General features: G+C 42.1%; 1 long non-coding RNA gene across 2 annotated transcripts; it reads right to left on the bottom strand.

Moving 5' to 3' along the window:
• Window positions 1–512: 512 nt before the first annotated feature.
• LOC129713140 (uncharacterized) lies at window positions 513–19,549 on the bottom strand. Of its 2 annotated transcripts, none has more exons than XR_008726185.1 (3): window positions 19,121–19,549; window positions 18,210–18,413; window positions 513–3,741 (listed from the first exon to the last, which is right to left on the bottom strand). It is a non-coding gene; the product is annotated as an uncharacterized LOC129713140 (long non-coding RNA). The 2 variants fall into 2 exon arrangements; XR_008726186.1 differs by lacking the exon at window positions 513–3,741 and adding an exon at window positions 16,997–17,137.
• Window positions 19,550–19,608: the final 59 nt, after the last annotated feature.

Genomic DNA, 19,608 nt, shown 5'->3' with positions numbered 1-19,608 from the left:
AAAACCCGGAAATGTGGGTGTGGCTCAGTCTCTGCAAGATGGAGGAGGGAGAGGTCATGACTCGCTGTCTTTAGTGGCTTTGCACCCTACTTCAAATGGTATGAAACTGCACTTGAATTTGGTGGCCTTGCACTCTGCTAGAAGTGGTAAGAAACTGCACTTGAATTTGGGGGCCTTATACCCTGCTTGAAATAGAATTTCAAGGATTAGCCGTGAGTCAACTACCAGCCCACCAGCCGTGAGTGAGTGAGTTGCCAGCACAACAGGCTTGATTGACTGAGACTCCAGCCCAAGAATCCATTTGGCGCACAATTTGCATACTAGCCCTCTGGAAACCAGTCCCTTCAGCCCACAACACCCATACTAGCGCTCCAGAAACCCACCAATGCTCCAACTAGCCACCAATATTAGAATTGGTGGAGAGGTAGAATATTGCGTTGGATGACCAGCCTTCCTGTGTGATGCTGGGACCCAACGGGTTCCACTTAGTCTAGTAATATAGATAAATGTGAGATTATCCACTTTGGCAGCAAAAATAAGGGGGCAGATTATTATCTCAATGGAGTTAGGTCAGGCAAGGGGGAGGTGCAGCAAGACCTGGCGTCCTTGTACACCAGTCACTGAAAGTTGGCGTGCAGGTACAGCAGGCAGTGAAGAAAGCTAATGGAATGTTGGCCTTCATAACAAGAGGATTTCAGGATCAGAGTAAAGAGGTTCTTCTGCAGTTGTATAGGGCTCTGGTGAGACCACATCTGGAGTATTGTGTCCAGTTTTGGTCTCCGAATTTGAGGAAGGACATCCTTGTGATTGAGGCAGTAGGTTCACGAGATTGATCCCTGGGATGGTGGGACTGTCATATGAGGAAAGGTTGAACAGATTAGGCTTGTATTTACTGGAGTTTAGAAGAATGAGGGGGAATCTATTAGAACATATAAAATTATAAAAGGACTGGACAAGCTAGATGCAGGAAAAATGTTCCCAATGTTGGGCGAGTCCAGAACCAGAGGCCACAGTCTTAGAATAAAGGGGAGGAGGTGAGAAAAAAACGTTTTCACCCAGAGAGTTGTGAATTTGTGGAATTCCCTGCCACAGAGGGCAATGGAGGCCAAGTCATTGGATGGATTTAAGAGAGAGTTAGATGGAGCTCTAGGGGCTAGTGGAATCAAGGGATATGGGGAGAAGACAGGCACGGGTTATTGATTGGGGACGATCAGCCATGATCACAATGAATGACGGTGCTGGCTCGAAGGGCTGAATGGCGTCCTCCTGCACCTATTTTCTATGTTTCTAATCAATTCTGGGATGATTCTAACATCTGCTCGTCATTATAACAGGATTAAAGGCTTACACAAATTAAAGTAATTTACAATCAATATAAAACAAATATAAAACTGATGTGCAATGTTTTCAAAAATAAAATAAGTTATCAAAACACAAGTGAACATCTATAATTATAGATGAGATGCCACAGAGAAGGAAGTCTATAATTGATGGACACTATCATTTAATCTTGAATGAGGATTTACTTTACCTTTTGTGGCAGCTGATTATGTGGCGGCAGATTTTTATATCATTCAAGAGATTATTCCCTCTAGCCACTAAGTAGACTACATGATTAAGGAGAATGTCGTAATACGCATGTGAGCTTTCCGTGAGACCTTCAGAGCTTCTTCTTCAGATGAATCTCCATAACACAGTCTTTTGAATAATAGATTCTTTATTGTTGATGAAAAACAATGTATACATCGAACCATCTTCCAACTCGCACACTATAATCTTCGTCAAACTCCAGCATATCGCTTTAAACGTTAGAAAACTCCTCGTGTCTCCGTTACACTTCGCATGGTGAAAGGTATGCCTTCCTCATGCAAGTCCAAAACTAAACTAAAAACTAAGCTTCTGCGCAAGAAACCTAGGCGCCCAACATTGGGAACATGCCCCAGAATACGTCATAAATCCCACCCACATAATAACGGGCAGTCTAAAATTTAAAGGCACATGCTATAATTAATGACACACAAAACAAGACAAATGGCCATTACATACCGGTCGCTAATTGTTCTGAGTATATAATGAGGCAATTATTAATAAACATCAAAAAAGTAGCCATGAAGGCTTAACATATATCAAAAGCAAAAAATTAGGGAATTGAACCCTGGTCTCCCGCGTGACAGCCGGGGATACTAACCACTATACTAACGAGGAAAATAGCATGCATTATATATCCGCAATCAGAATTCTTCATCGACTCTTCCATCTTCACTTTCGTCTTTTAGAAGCAAGCATAACTTGATTGTTAATCTTATTAAAACACTGGTTTTAGTTTAAAGTCGTACCGTGCGCACCAAACCCTTAAAATCAGGCATGATACCCAGTATATAGTCCAAAACATAACAATCCAAAGCTTTGATAGCATGAAACATCTTTGATAGCATGAAACGACCGATCAACTCATGGATGTGTTGTAACAACAATGTTGAAGTGTGAAAATCCTTTGAGAGAATAACAGGATTTTTAGCAATAAAGCTCACCGTTAGGTTTGATTTAATTTCCGGATCATTAGCAGAGATTTCAAATCCCAGCTCAAGCTTTGGCCGTTCTCTGTTTGGCTTTCAGAGAGACTTTAGTTCATTGATCCATCTCTTATAGCTTAAGAAGCGGTTCGCCATCAGTTCTCTGGAAACTTCATCTGCAGGATTTTCTTTTGTGTTAACATATTTCAATTGTGCAACATTAGTAACTCCCAATGGTCTTTCCATTGGCAGATTGGCTCTGTCCAAATCCAACTCTCTGGTTTCTTTGGCTCTATCATCTGGTGGAATGCTTTCACAATTATCGCTACTCCACTTAGAAAGTGGATCTTCACTTAGAAAGTGAATCCTCCCTTATAGCAGAGGAAAGTCAAATGTTTAACTGGTTAAATTGCTTCCTGCTCAGTAGACATGGATTTTAAGCAATCATCCACGTAGTTATTATTCTTCAAAGAGATTATTACTTAATGAAATTTAGTATTCTCGCCAAACTAGCGTTTCAAAGTCTGGGTACGTTGCTCTGCCATACGACGATTATTCGGCAGATTAACACTTTCTTGTTTGAAAGTTAAGTCCAGACAATAGTGTCCGTCAATCTTTACTGAGTAGTTCATAATATCCATGAACTTCAACTCTTCATTCGACATCTCTTCAGATTCTTTATTGATACTTTCAGTGAAGTCATGATTGTATTGCTTCATCACTGGCTTTTCTAATTTATCAGTTGATATTTGATTAACAGCAATGGTAGGATAGTTCTTCTGATTCTCGTTTTCGTTGTTCCTTTTCAAGGAGCCATAGATAACCCATCCAAGTCGTGTTTTTGTAGCATACGGTCACCTTTGTAGCATACATCACCTTGGCTCCTCACATTCTGTATAGTTTCCAATGCCTTCAAAACATTCATTCCGATAAGTAGATCAACACTAGAACTTACTTCAGATATTTTGACATCCTTCAGGTAAGGCCATTGTTTCAAGTCTTCATGTCCTGATATATTTTGACGACCAGCAGGCATAGTTCCATGTGTAAACACTTGAGATATTGGTATAAAATTATCCTCATCCAAACCAGATATGTCCATACTCGTAATGTAATGACTCCTGCTCTCTTTATCTTTAGTCATGGTACGCAATCGAATCTTAGTCTCTTCTCCTGTGATGTTCAGTCTTCTCATCAGATTTTCTGTGCAAAAGGTAGTCGAACTTCCCTGATTCAAAAAAGCATATGTTTACAACACTGTATTCATCTTACTATTCCTTACCTGTACTCGTAAGATAGAAAAAATACAAGCTTCAACTCCGGCCCCAATATGAGCAGTTACTTGAGGCAAGGTGATAGCATCACTAGTAGCTGGCTTCTCCTTCTATTCCGTTTGCTCTAGTTACTCTTCTATTTGCTCTGGTAGTTCTTCATCTATTTTTTCTGGTTCTTCCTCTTCCAAATGCTCTGGTAACTCTTCTTCAGTGTGAAGTACTTTATGATGATATTGCCTGCACTTAAAACAAATTATAGGACTCCTACAGTCTCTCACCATATGTACTTTTTTTCAAACATCCAAAACAGATTCCCTTCTCTTTCAAGAAATCCATCTTTTCTTCATATTCTTTCATCTTGAATCTTCGACACTATCTTATGGTTTGACCAACCATCACATACCAAACAAATTACTATTTGCTTGCTTGTAGATACATTTAATTTCATTCCATCTGTCGTTTCCACAGGTATGGTTGTGGTAGCAAAACTACTTCTCATAGGTTCTGATATTTCTTCAGTTTTGGTAAAGGTAGAACCTTTGTTAGTTGCAATTGGTTTATGATCTTCAATAGTCCTGTGGTGTGGCTGTAACATCCACCAGGCCTGGTAACATGCCTACTTGGTTCCTCTCATCCAATATTTTGCCTGCTTTATCTCTCCACTTTTCTCTCAGTCTTCTGGGCAACTTGCTAATGATGACTCGAGCATTACTCGCAAGATTCACTTCCTCCATGTGGCCGAGATTTTTCATCGAGCTCCAACAACCTCTCAGAAATATTGCATAATCACTCAATGCCTCCCCATATTCTGGCTTGATTTCTTTCCAAGCATGGGCCTTCTCCATGTATGTGTTAGCAATCCTCTGTTCATTACCATAATGTTATTTAAGTAACCTTCTTGCTTCTTTATAGCCTTGGCTGTCAGGCTCATTCTGACAACTTTTTACAAGTACCTGAACACTTCCTCTTGTGTACTTCACCAGAAATCATAAGCGCTCCTTTTTATCCGTAATTTTTGTTTCTGATACTTCTTCTAATGCCCTTACAAAAGCTTCATACCGCAAAGGATCTTCATCTGCTTCTGCTGGTGGTAGAATGAGAGAGGTATTTTGTCGAGCTAAGATCTGGTTGAAACCAGCTTGCCTTTTCACCAATGCCAATAATCCATCCTAATAATCTTGGCTTGACTCCAACGAACGCTAGATAGGCCTTGGCTCAAACTGGCTTGCTCAAGCCTGCGCATCAGGCCCTGGAAAAGTGTGCTCCGTTATTGGTTTGTACCGAGAATCTACAGATGCTCCATAAGTAGTTTGTTTCGACCTAGCACTCATTTGCTGAGATGAAGTTTTACCCATCTTACTCTGTTCCAATGGGTTTCCAAAGCCATGACATCCGGTGGACCTTGATTGTGGAATTGATCCAACTGCTAACTCACTTGGAGCAGTTTTTCCTCTTGGTCCAGTGCTCATCGTCGTCACTGATCTAGAGTTGCATCTTGAACCCTCTTTCCAGTATCTCCTTCTTTGATTTGGCCACCACCATCTTTGTGTCTAGTTCCAGTTGTTCCTTTCGTCACCTCAGCAGCTCCTACTGTCGCCTCATCTGTTCTTCTTGTCGTCTCATCTCTTCTTTTTGTCGCATCTTCTCTTTTTTCATCTGCTCTTCTTCTCGCTCAATCTCATGTTTCTTCTTCAAGGCATCTATTGAGAGAGCGGCTAGATCAGCTTCAACTCCCAATTGAGCAGAAACCCTTGATTCCGAACTGACTATAGAACCATATTTATGTCCTGATCTTCGTGTAGATACTTTCAAGATACTATCTCGTGGTGTCATTTCATCTTCCATTCCAGCACCTTGTTGCATCTCACCTCCAACTGTTAAGCGCGTAAGTTGTGGTATAATTTCAGATAACCACTCCTCTGCCTTATCCATGAAATTATTGAATATCTTCACCCTTTCGTCCCACCACTGGCTGTGTCTTACACGTTCTTCCCGAGGCGGTTGTGAACACAGCAGCACATTTTGTTTCTTTCCAACCACATGACAGAGGTTCCATAGTTTGCTCATATTAGATTTCACTTTGATTGCGTTCTGCACTGATTCCATGATTTTCTTCTGTTTTTCAATTAACCTGGTAACCTGTTTCAATAATTTGTATCTCTCCTTCTCAGTTTCTTTCAGGTAGGCAACGTGTCCTTGACTGAGCTTGACTTCGCCACCTTGTGGTTCCTCAGGCTTGGCTTCTTCTTCATCTTCTGGCTCCGTGAGTTTAAAGAGGTCTTGGCAGATTGCCAAGTCTTTAAATTGAACGAACAAACTCTGGTTGCTCTAATTTTGGATTGTCAACATTTTCATCAGAACAATAACAAACTGAGATTGTTGCGAACATCTCATCAACATCCATGGGCTAGCAGTGACATTAGTTCAGAAGGAATGTGTGTTATCAAGACTTCAAAACAATTCAAGGTCGAACGGGCTGGATATCTCCAGACAGTGGAAAAACACTTTTATATTGGCTATCTTCCAAGCTAGTGGCTAGCTTTCTGGCTCTTCTTACAGAAGCCATTTAAAATTAAAGCTTTTCACCTTCAAAATTCAAAAGAATAATAGTCGAGTTTATCCACGATTTTGATAATGTCCAGATCAGTTGTGTCGCTGTCAATAAACTGCTAGGCCATCTCTGGCCGAGATCTAGTGTCTTCAGTTCCTCGGCTGGAACCGGTCTTCTGGCCAAAACCTCAATCAAGATCTTAGCCAAATCTTCTGTCCCACTCTCTGGGACTGGGTTTCACCCCCCATCGGAGGTATCCTTTGACTTAATGTAGCAGCAGATCTTTGTATCGTTCAAGAGATTACTCCCTCTAGCCACTAAGTGGACTACATGATTACGGAGAATGTCGTAATACGCATGTGAGCTTTCTATGAGACCTTCAGAGCTTCTTCTTCAGATAAATCTTCATAACAGTCTTTTGATTAATAGATTCTTTATTGTTGATGAAAAACAATAAGGTATACATCCAACCTTCTTCTGACTCATACTCTATAATCTTCGTCAAACCCCAGCATATCGCTTTAAAGGTTAGAAAACTCCTCGTGTCTCAGTTACACTTCGCATGGTCAAAGGGTATGCCTTCCTCATGGGTCCAAAACTAAACTAAAAACTAAGCTTCTGCGCAAGAAACCTAGCTCCAAACATGCCTTAGAATACGTCATCAATCCCACCCACATAACGCTGACTAAAATTTAAAGACACATACCATAATTAATGACACAAAAAACAAGACAAATGGCCACTACAGATTAATAAATATTTTGTTTTACTTTTGGATTATTGAAGTCAAGCCCATAAGCGTTATCTCAATAATTAGTGTCGTCCATTCCACATATTTTCAATAATGCTCACCCAGATACTGGCATTTAGATTCATCTATAGAAATAAAAATTTGAAGTAGTGGATGCGTTAGTGAAATAAACTGTTGCCGTTAGGGCTATCAAGTGACATATACTGAACAATAGCTCACTCACAGCTGCCTGGTTTAGCCCACTCACAGCTGCCTGACACAGTAGGTAGGGTGGAATGGAAGGTGTAATACATATATATATCTGCCTTCATCGTTCAGGGCATTGGGTATTAAAGTTGGAAAGTCATGTTGCAATGGTATAAAAATGTCTTTAGGCAACATCTAGAAAATTGTATGCAGTTCTCATTGCTGTGTTACATGTGGATATTCTGAAGGGGGTGCAGAAGAGGCTGCTTGCAATGAAGAGTATTAACCATAAGAAGACATTGGGTTGCTTTCTCTGGTGCGCCAAAGGCTCAAATTAGGAGACCAAAATTGCACACAATACTCCAGGTGTGGTCTCACCAGGGCCCTGTACAACTGCAGTAGGACCTCCTTGCTTCTAAACTCAAATCCTCTCGCAATGAAGGCCAACATGCCATTGGCTTTCTTCACTGCCTGCTGTACCTGCATGCTTACTTTCAGTGATTGACATACAAGCACACCCCTTTTCCTAATCTGACACCATTCGGAAAATAACCTGCCTTCCTGTTCTTGCCACAAAAGTGGATGACCTCACATTTATCTACAACTGCAGATGCTGGTTTAAACCAAAGATAGACACAAAAAGCAGGATTAACTCAGCGGGTCAGATAGCATCTCTGGGGACTATATACAACATACTTGCCAGGCATTGTCTATCCATCTCCCTTTTCCAGCTTTCTACCCCCTACTAAAATAAATCCGAAAAGGGTCCTGACCCAAAATGTCATGTGTCCATTCCCTCTACAGATGCTGCCTGACCCGCTGATTTCCTCCATCACTTTGTGTTTGCAGGCAGATGACATTAGTTTAAATTAGCCAGTCAGTAGCAGCTTTGTGGAGTTGTAAATGTGTTGTACTATTCTATGTTCTAACTATTTTTTATTAAATGTACTTTGTGTTATATTGCAACACAAAGATTGCTCCAGATAAAATAGAAGCTGCCTTACCAGCAGAGAAAATCTTTATATTTAATTTATTAAGCAGAAAAAAATATATATTCTAAATACTTGTTTGTTGCTCGAATATTTTTAGTGATGGATTATACTTCTGGTTTCTGTATTTCTGATCATAGCATACTTACAGGGATACAATTCATTGTGCAAAATATGGGATGTTGTTTTTCCAATTAGCGTTTAGCCTCACTCTGACAATGGAGGAGACCGAGGAGTGAACGGGTCAGTGTAAAAAATGGGAAGGAGAATTAAAGTGTCCAGCTACCAGGAGATCAGGTAGGTTCAGGCGGGCTGAGCGAAGGTGTTCCGCGAAGCGATTGCCCAATCTGCATTTGGTCTCACCGATGTATAAGAGTCCACATCTTGAGCAACAGATACAGTAGACGAGACGCCTCTGCCCACACTCTCCCTTGCTCCCCAACAGACTCTCCCCCTCAATCCCCCTGGTCCACTTCCTCTGCCCTTGCTGTGTCGCACCTGACCATCAAGGCTGAGCAAGTGAGGAAGGAGCTGAGCAGAATCCTTGCAGGCAAAGCCACGGGTCCCGATGGTGTCTGCCCTGGGGTACTCAAGGTGTGTGCCAGCCAGTTGTGTGGAGTGCTACAGCATATCTGCAACCTGAGCCTGCGCCTGGAGAGCATTCCTGTGATGTGGAAGACATCCTGACTGGTTCTTGTACCAAAGAGTAGCAATGTTACAAAATTTTGAGATTTAAAAAATCAAGTCTGCAATTTATCCCATCAGATAAAGCATAACAATAAGTTTAATTTGACACCAAATTCACTTTCATATCTCAAGTATTAAAAAAGTTATGACCATTTTCATACTCGGAAATTAGCATCTTGTTCCCTATTGATTTTCAATGGACATTACAAAAAAGCTGTGATCTTGGATAATCAAACGCCCATTTCTTAAGGAAAGATTAACATTTTTAAATAGCCTAAGTGTCCAAAGATTATTCACAAATAATTCACAATATAACATGATTTTTATATCTAATTTACATTAATTTATAGGCCAAATGGAAGGAATTTAGTGTTCAATTGCTGTAAATAAATGCCCATTTAAATCGGCTTTCTAGTGGGTTCATGTGGAACGCGCCGGTTTAGAACGTTGACATAGCGCTGGATTAGTGCCCTCAAGTGCCGAGAAAAATACTGCGGGATATAAAAAGCCCAAAATGAGCTATTCGTTATAGATAATTTGATATATAGGGTTATATATATGCCCCATTTAATGTAAAAATAAGGTACATACCTTTAATTGTTTGCTCTATAAAACCCTGGGGCTGCGAGAGGTTGCGAGATGAAACAGTAATTTTAAAACTATTAGAACTATATTATCGAGGCCTATAAAACTAATAATACCTTTTGCGACCGGGTCTTGCAGCGATTTTTCGTTAATGATTTACTAGGCTGAACATGTGCGATTAGTACAGCCTAGTAAAAATCGCGTTTTAAACCCGCCCCCTCCAAACAGCGCCAAAATCGCGGGCCTGGCTGAGGGCAGATTCCTAATGACGATTCAGGTAGGTTTTGTAACATACCTACAAAGAGGACATGCCCCAGCTCCTCCAATGACTACAGTCGTGCAGTGCTAACTTCACACATCATGAAGTCCCAGGAGAGGCTGGTGCTCACTCACCTGGTTAAACCCTATCTGGACCCCCTGCAGTTCACTTAACAAGCAAAGATGAGGGTTGAGGACGCCATCATCCACCTGCTCCATTGTTCCTATGCTCACCTGGATAAGCCGCGAAGCATGTTTTTTTTTTACTTCTCCAGTGCTTTTAACAAGATCCGGCCTACACTGCTAGGAATCAAACTGACAAAGATGCGGGTGAATGCTCCATTGGTGCCCTGGATCACCAAATACCTGACTGGACGACCACAATATGCCAAGCTACAGAACTGTGTCTCAGACTGTTTACTATCTACAACTCGGACTTCAGATATAAATCCGCAACCTGCCACCTCCAGAAGTTTTCAGATGACTCTGCAATTGTGGGCTGCATCAGTGAAGGGCGGGAAGCTGAAAACAGAAGTGTAGTCAACAACTTTGTTGAGTGGAATGGGCTGTATCACCTGCAGCTCAACACTGACAATACTAATGAGTTGGTGGTAGACTTTAGGAGGAGAGGAACACTTCTGTCCCGTCTCCATCAATGGTGTGGATGTGCAGTTTACCAGGGAGTGTACCTGGACAGTAAACTGGACTGGCCCAGGAACGCTGAGGTCCTGTACAAGAAGGGACAGAGCCGCCTGTACTTTTTGAGAAGGTTCCGCTCCTTCAACATCTGCAGTGAGATGCTGCAGATGTTCTACCAATCGGTGGTAGCCAGTGTCATCTTCTTCGTGCCGTGTACTGGGGCAGCAGGGCGAAGGCTGCGGACGCCAATAGGATCAACAAACTCATCAGGAAGGCTAGCTCCATCCTGGGGATGGAGTTGGATTCTTGGGAGGTGGTCTTGGAGGGGAGGATGCTCCTCAAACTGCAGAGCATCCTGAACAATACAGTTCACCCCCTCCATGACACACTGGTCAACCTGAGCAGTACCTTCAGCAACAGACTGGTTCCACCAAGATGCAGGACAGAACGCCACAGGAGATCCTTCTTCCCTGTGGCTATCAAACTTTACAACTCCTCCCCCTTCTGTCATGGGGTACACTGAGACTGAGACTGACCAAACCCCCCCCCCCCCCCCCCTCTCCCCTCAATCTTTACACATCCTCAAAGTCTTTCCACTAGTCACTTTATTTTCATGTTTCATGTACTTTGTATTTTTTATGACTGTTGGCAAATTAATTTATCTGCTGGGATAAATAAAGTTCTATCGTATTGTATCGTTTGAGGAGGTGCAAGTGAACCGCTGCATAACCTGAAAGGACTATCGGGGTCCCTGGATAGAGTCGAGGGAGGAGGTATAGCGACAGGTATTGCATCTTCTATAGTTGCAGGGGATGGTACCTGGGGAGGGGGTGGTTTGGTTGGGAAGGCATGAGTTAACAGGGAGTTGCAGAGGGAACAGTCTTTGCAGAAGGCGGAAAGGGGTGGAGATGGGAAAATGTGGTTAGTGGTGGGATCCCATTGGAGGAGGCAGAGATTTTAGAGGATTTTGTGTTGTTGACTGTTAACTTCAGGAAGGAGAAGCTGAGAATCCGCAAACCAGTCTTCATCAATGGGCTGGCGATGGAGAAAATCAAGAAAATCAAGCTGACACAAAGTGCTGGAGTACCTCTTCAGACCGAGTCTCAACCTGAAATGCCACCTATCCATGTTCTCCAGAGATGTACCACAGTTACTCCAGCACTTTGTGTCCTTTTGTGTATTAACCAGCATCTGCTGTTCCTTATTTCAACAATATCAAGTTCCTGCGCATGCATATTTCTGAATTTGTGTCTTGGGCACTGCACATTGATGGAATAGAAAAAAAAAGCCCATCAACACCTCTACTTCCTTGAAAGATTCAGGATATTCTGTATATACTCTCTTGAATTTATACAGGTGTACTGTCGAGAGCATATTGGCTAGTTGCATCATGGCCTGGTTTGACAGGAACAAAGGAGATTACAGAGAGACCTGCTCGGTAGTCTATCACAGGTATTGATCACCCCAACATCGAAGGAATTTATAGCAGGCACTGCCTCGTAATGGCAGTCAATATCATCAAAGACCCATATCACTCCAGCCACGCACTCATTTCACACCTACCATCAGGAAAAGGGTATAGGAGTCTGAAAGCCATGACTACCAGATTCAAGAATAGCTTCTTCCCAATAACCATCGATGCTTTTGAACACTCCACATTGTCAACCATGAACTTCCAAGGATAGTCTTTGCTTGCACTAAGGACTTAGGTTATTTGCATTAGTATTGTCATTATTAATTTATTGATTTTTTGTTTACTATATATTATCTATGTGCTTGTGTTTCAAGGCTATTATGCTGCTGCAATGAAGAAATTCATTGTTCTGTTGTTGGTACATATGACAATTAAATACTCTGACTCTTGTTAGACTCTATTTGGATTTGCAACTAGTCGTATGTTGCTTCAGGTGTCAACGGAAGGTGCCTCTTGTTTGTCTTTGTCTATAAATGGCGAGTGTTAGTGCTACATTTTAAATTTTGTGATTCCTAACTGTTGTTTTGGTGTCTTAAGCGACTGTGCTGTCCCTGAAAAAAGCATGTTACAAGGTTTGACTTTACCTCTGAAGGTTTGAAATTGGTTCCTGTTATCTATTTCCACTGTCAGCATAGAATACTCATACCATATTGGTTGATGTGTGTGGGTTTATTGCTTTGATTGCTTTGGCATTGGACTCCACTTAACAGGTCATTGTAATGATTGCAACTAATCAATAGGTCAAGCCACTCTGTTCAATTGCAAACATCCTTTGGGACTGCTTACATTCGTGTTTGGCACCTGTATTTGTATGGGTCATTGCAGTTTTATATCCCTTACATAGCTGACCACCTAAATAACTGAGAACTATTTTGTGAATTGTATTGCTACTAGATAACATGCATTCTGAACACCCCAGAGGTAAGTGAGAATAAGTATTCAAATGTTGACAGTCATGAAAGAAACCACTTCAAAAACCATTTAAAACAATGTCAATTGTCATGGTTTTAGAAGTTTTGAGAAAGTGACTTGTGTTATGGTAATATATTTTTAATGCAGCAACTTCATTCATTGACCATTTCCTTAGCTGTAAAATTCATAACTTTTGAACTCCCGAGAAATGTAATTGTTTATGAGGTATATTACCAGAGCTAGAACGGTTTCTTCCACGTAGTGAAATGATTCTGCCATTTGAGAGAGTACAATTTATTCCATTAAATACAGTAGTAAACTTATATAACACTTGTAACTGAAGAAATAGAATTCGTGTTTTGGATCAATCTCCATTCATCAATCATTCTTCCTTGATTTTTCTTGGATGCAAGTGATCTGAGATGTTAATTGTTTTTCTTTCCATAAGTGTTGTCTGACCTCCTACATTTTCTGTTTGTATTTAAAATTTCCAGCATCAGTTTTTAATTAAAATTGTTATTACTTCATGAAACAAGTTGGTTTATGGGTAACCCTAACAATGAATCCAAGGGAAAATATCCAACTTTTAACAAAAATATCTTGACTGACCCTGCTTGCCAAAATATCATCATTTATTCCTCGCTACGCCTACTACCTTAAAAGACCTATTCCTTTTCAACAATTTAAAACAACCTATTTATTCATAATTTGTAAATTATCTTGGATTGTATGATACTATCTTCTGTGTGGCAGTGGTACATATTTGGATTTTCCGGCTCCTTGGATGCTACTGAGCACAAGCAGTATCGACAATGCTTGTTTTGGAACACCTGTGTGAAATTCTATCTAGTATACAAGCTTGGAAATCATGAGCCTTGAGTATGAGATGGGCCTTGAAGTAAATTTGAAGATTGTTTCAGTATTAGTTGAAGGGTCTGACACAACCTAGACCATGACTGATCAATTAAACAAACTTTTCCCATGTGGTTCAAAATAATCCTGAAAGTGACTGTCCCAATAGATGAGAAGTTGGCTGGTAAACTTGCCCCCTCTTTGTTCCTACAATCCCACTTTGATTAAATAAAATGAGAGTCTGTCATGTTGGAATTAGGAACTCTCTTAACCTGTTACTGTTACATCCCACATCGGTCTATAGACGTGGCTTGCAACAATGACAAATCTTTATGTCAAAAGATGAAGACTTTAAAGAGACTTACCATGCTAAGGATTTGCGGGCCCTTTATTTTGAGCTATTTTGCAGAGCTTTGAATTCCTGGACATTGAAGAAAGAAGAGGACAGCTGTGATGAGATGCCATCTCTTCCTTCCTTCATCCCACAAAATAAACTTGTTCATTTATTCAAAGTGAGGGTTGGATAGTACACTCCATCCCCTCAAATCATCCAGGCATTTTTACATCCAACTGGAACTCAAAACTACCAATTAGGCTGATTTGATAACAGGGAACCTATCAAAATAAATCTTTAAAGTCAAAACTATCACTTGGGGAAGTTTTGCTTTTCCTGGGAAAACTTCTGCTCCTGTACAATGCTATCCCCAACAATGTTGTTGCACAAAATGACACGAACTCCTGGAATAACTCAGTGGGTCTGGAAGCATTTCTGGGGAACATGGATAGGTGGCATTTCGGGCTGAGACCTTTCTTCAGCATCCACACACATATCCATGTTCTCCAGAGATGCCAAGTTACTCCAGCAGCTTGTGCCCTTTTGTGTATTAAGCAGCATGTGCAGTTCCTTGATTCAACACTGTTGCAATTTGGTCCATCTTTGCTGTTTGGTGAATTTCAAGTTTGGCTTTGGTTGTTAACTTTTAAGTACCAAATTGATGCAAAATATTATTTTGGTGGATAAATTAATCCTGATTTCTTCCTTGCAATGCAAACAGCAGTAAGCCATTGCAATGTTTTGAGAATTTTGGTCCAACATTGAATAAAGAAAATTGCAAACAGAAAACTTGCACTTAAACTCTTGGCCTAATATGGATAGTTGAACAAACTATTTTCTTAATCTTCCTTCACTTCTAGGTTTTTGCTAATTATTGTAAATTTATTTTATTACATATAAATATTTCATTATCTCTTATAGTTTAATTAATGTGCAATTATTCTTTATTCAAATGAGAACACATTGCTCAACTTGGATAATAGTTTCGACTGTACTTTTGGCCATGTTATTTAATAAAGAATATGCTATTATTATTGGTACTAGGAAAGACTAACTAATCCAGTTGCAGGTAAGAGAGTGTTGTGAACTGCTATAGATAGATAGATAGATACAATTTATTCTTTCGAGTTTGTTAAATGAGGATTGATCTTCTTGATATGCAGGATCCTAAAATGATGGAGTCCTGTTGTTGGAGACTTTCCTCCCAATGGAAAAATGGTTGCATGATATGAGTACAGTTATTTACCTGAATTTCTGAATTTTTCTACCCCAGGTTGTAAAGACTAGATCACTGGAGATAAAGAATAATTTGAAATGAAAATTGAGGAATTGAAGGCAACAGAGAACTGAAGAAAGAGTTGAAGCATGCAGCAGATTGGCCAGGATTGTTGTGAATGGTGGGCAGGCTTGATGGACCAATTGACCTACTATTGTTTTTTTTTTCTCCAAGTGATATATTTGGATCAATGGTGACTTGCGGTGGCTAATGTTTAGTTGTTGACTTAAGGAGCAGCTAGGTAGACAATTTGTCAGGTAGTCCAATCTTTAGTCCAATTCATGCAGGGCTTCTGCTTGTATACGGTTACCAAGACAAACGCAAATGTATTTTTCTGAGCCGTCATTAGGCAGAGATCCTGAGAGATTGGGCAGCCCACAAGATGTGTGTGAATGACACTTTCAAACGTGCTGTCGTCATCTATACTGTAAGCATGTTTTTGCTAAGACTATTATGGTTCAAGGTGGTTCACTATCTACAGTATTTAGGGATGAGCATTACAAGCAAACCTTGATATAATTGGCCATATCCAAAAAAAATAGTTTAAGTAGTTTCTTTTTGGTACTGCACCTCAAATTTCAACACAGCTGCAAAAAAGACAACGTGCTGGAGTAACTCAGTGGATCAGATATCACCTCTGGAGAACATAGACAGGTGACGTTTTTGTTTGGGTCTGAAGAAGGGTTCCACCTGAAATTTGCAATCTGCAGAAGGGTGCTGAATCGAAATGCTATCTCTCAATATTCTCCAGAATTGTTGCTTGACCTGCTGCGTTAATCTGGCATTTTTTTTTTGTAAATGAGCATCTGCAGTTTCTGCACTAACTTTACTACTAAGTTCCATTTTTTTTTTTAATGTGCTGCAATGGCAATACACATTTCACTACACCAATTGGTGTATGGGACTAATAAAAAACCTTTGAAACCTTTGATCCTGCACTCAAATTCACTTGGACCATCTCACAATACACAATACAATTTATTTGTCACTTGAACCTCATAGAGGCTCAAATGAAATGTTGTTTCTGCAGTCATACACACAAGAAAAAAAGACCCAAGACACAACACAATTTACACAGACATCCATCACAGCGCATCTCCTCCTCGCTGTGCTGGAAGGCAAAAAAACTTATCTCTCCCCTGCACTTCCCATTCTCCTCCCGATGTTGGAGTCAAAGCCCCCCGCGGGCGATGGCAATTGTCTCGCGGCCATTAACGTTGCGCCGGGTGATGCAAGGCCTTGCTCCGGGTCTTGTTGTTGGAGCCCCCGGCGGGCGCTAGCAAAGTCCCGCAGCCGTTGAAGCCGCGCCGGGCGATGTCAGGCCCCGCTCCAGGCACTCCTCGACCCTGCGACTCGGGCGGGTGAAGTCGCCGTTGTGGAAGCCCCGAAAAGCGGTCTCCCAGCAGGGACCCGCAGGCTCCCAGTGTCACTGTCCACCGGACCTGCGGTAAGGCTCCGAATCCCCAGTGTCGGGTCGCAGCAGCGCTCCACCCGCTCCGAACTCGGCCAGCCCTACGATGGTGAGTAGGTCCGCAGCTCTGCGACTGGAGCCCTAGGTCGTTCCTGCTGTAGGCCGCTCCACGTTGCAGCCCCAATGACAACAGAGAACCGACAGGGAAAAGGTCGGGTTCTCTGTGCCAGGGAAAGATTTTAAAAGTACCCCCCCCCCCCCCCCCCCCCACACACACACGCGCACACACACACACACACACACACACATACCCCATTAAAAAAAATAAAAACTACATTAAAACGGGACAAAAAAAATCACAAAAAGACAGACGGACTGCAGAGGCCGCTGCGACGCGAGTCGCGCCGCCCACCGGACCATACTAGACCATACTCTGACCACCCTTCTGTTGGAGAGCATTTTTGTTTGTTTATGAACAAAAAACTAAATTGGTTTGGTATGAACATTAACTTCTCAAACTTCAAGTAGACCTTGCTTTGCCTCCCTCTCCATCCCTTCCCATGTCTCCAACTAGATTTTAGCTGTTTGCTTGTTGTAACCTTCTCCCAACTAACAATCTTTTCTACATTTTCCTTGATCTCTGTTCCCATTGTCCTGTTATCACACCTTGAACATTGTTATCTATACACTTATCTATGCACCACCCACTCCCGTGGTAAGTCTGAGGAAGGGTCTCGACCTGAAATGTCACCCATTCCTTCTCTCCAGTGATGCTGCCTGTCCCACTGAGTTTTCCAGCATTTTGTGTCTATCTCCCTTCTGTTACTTGATCTCATCTCCATCACAGGAGATAGACTATTGATTGACTATTGTAAACCTACTAACACCCACCTATCTAGACTACACTTCTTCCCACCCTGCCTCCCACAAAGACTCTATCCCCTACACCCAATGTCTCCATCTATGCTGCATCTGCACCCAAGATAAAGTGTTCCATACCAAACATCGGAGATGTCCTCATTCTTTAGGGAATGCGGGTTACCCTCTTTCGTCATAGATGAGGCCCTTGCACTGGTATCCTCAGTATCCCACAGCTCTGCTCTTGCTCCCCCATCCTCCCAATCGCAACAGGGACAGAGTCCCCCTTGTCCTTGCCTTTCACCCCATCAGTGGTTGCATACAGCACATAATCCTCTGGCATTTTCAGAGTTGGAGAAGTCAATGTTCACACCATTGGGTTGTAAGCTGTCCAAGCGAAAGCTGTTCCTCCAATTTGCACTGGGCCACGCCTCATATTTTGTTTCAGCAGCTTACACCCTAGCGGTATGAACATTGATGTCTCCAGCTTCTTTTCTTTCCCTCTCTCTCTCCACTCCTCCCTTTTTCAGTTCTCCGACTAGTCTTACTGTCTCCGTCAACATTTTATCTCTGCTTGCTATTTTGGTACCTTCTCCCAGCTAACAATGATCTATTCTACATTTTCCTTGATCTCCATTCCCTTTGTCCTGTTATCATACCTTATTTATGTATCTCCCTCTCCTGACATCGGTCTGAAGGATCTCAACCCGAAACGTCACCCATTCCTTCTCTCCAGAAAGGCTGCCTGTCCTGCTGAGTTACTCCAGTGTTTTTCCATATCTGTAGTTCCTTGTTTCTTAATACAGCTGGAGATGTATTATTGAAGGTAGGCACACAATGCACAACGGCGATTGAGGCAGCATCTATGGAGAAAAGGAATGGTCGACATTTCGGATCGAGACCCTTCTTCAGACCTCCGCTCTAGTATCTTCGGTTCAGACTGATGAGAGGGGAGGGGGGGGGGGGGGGGGGGGGGGGGGTGGGACAAAGGTAGAACATAGGCGGAGACTGTAAAGGGCCTGTCCCACTAACGCGACTTTTCAGCGACTATCTTCCACCTTCAATGCTGAAATACTTTCGACCAAACTGAGTCGGCGAGTATGCGGGGACTTCCCTCGAGCATGAAGGAGAGTTCCAGTGACCTCCTTGGATGTGTCAACAATGCTGCGAGTTTGAGTCAAGAGCAAACTCTTCTAAACTCGCAAATTAGGTTGCCGCAGTGGGATAGCTCTTCAGACTAGTGGGAGAACTGGAAAGGGAATGGAGAGAAAAAGCAAGGGCTATCTGAATGATATGTATTATATAGTACACAAAAATGCTAGAGAAACCTTGCGGGTGCAGCAGCATCTATGAAGCGAAGGAAATAGGCAAAGTTTCGTGCCGAAACCCTTCTTCAGACTGATAGGGGGTGGCGGGGAGAAGGAAGGAAAAGGGAGGAGGAGGAGCCCGAGGGCTGAGGGATGGGAGGAGACAGCTAGGGCTAACAAAATTGGGAGAACTGAATGTTCATGCCCGCAGGAATATATGTATTATATTATCCTCTACTTAAAATCTACGTCTTTTTAAATACCTTGGTGAAAAGAGTAGCAAGAGCTTGTTTGCAATTGGGCTGAAGAAATTGCTCCGTAAATCTATCGCTGACCAACAGGTAAAAAGGGTTTACGAGACCATTATTCGGACTGCAACGAACTGCAGATCAAAGATCTTATAGCGCTATACGCTGCAGATGCTTGTTTGCAAACAAACACAGTTGCTTACGGCGGCCGCGCTCCGCCAGTGACGCAACGCGCTTCGCGAGGCAGCGCCGTGACGTCACCTCGGATCCGCGCAGTAAGTGCGCCTGCGTGGATTGGAGCAGGGGGCGGGGCTGAGCTGATTGAGATAAACACGAGATCGCGTGATGTCAGCGTCGTTTGTTTTCTTTTTTCAAAAATAACGAACTTGCTGCGTTATCAACGGCAGCGGCAGCAACGTCAGCAACAACAACAACAGCAGCAACAACAGCAACGTCAACAACAGCAACAACAACAACAGCAGCGGCGGCGGCAACAACAGCAG

Source organism: Leucoraja erinacea, chromosome 2 (assembly GCF_028641065.1).
Source record: "Leucoraja erinacea ecotype New England chromosome 2, Leri_hhj_1, whole genome shotgun sequence".
Lineage (NCBI taxonomy): Eukaryota > Metazoa > Chordata > Chondrichthyes > Rajiformes > Rajidae > Leucoraja > Leucoraja erinaceus.
Note: the sequence above shows the minus strand (reverse complement) of the source record. Positions and strands in the feature narration are given on the sequence as shown.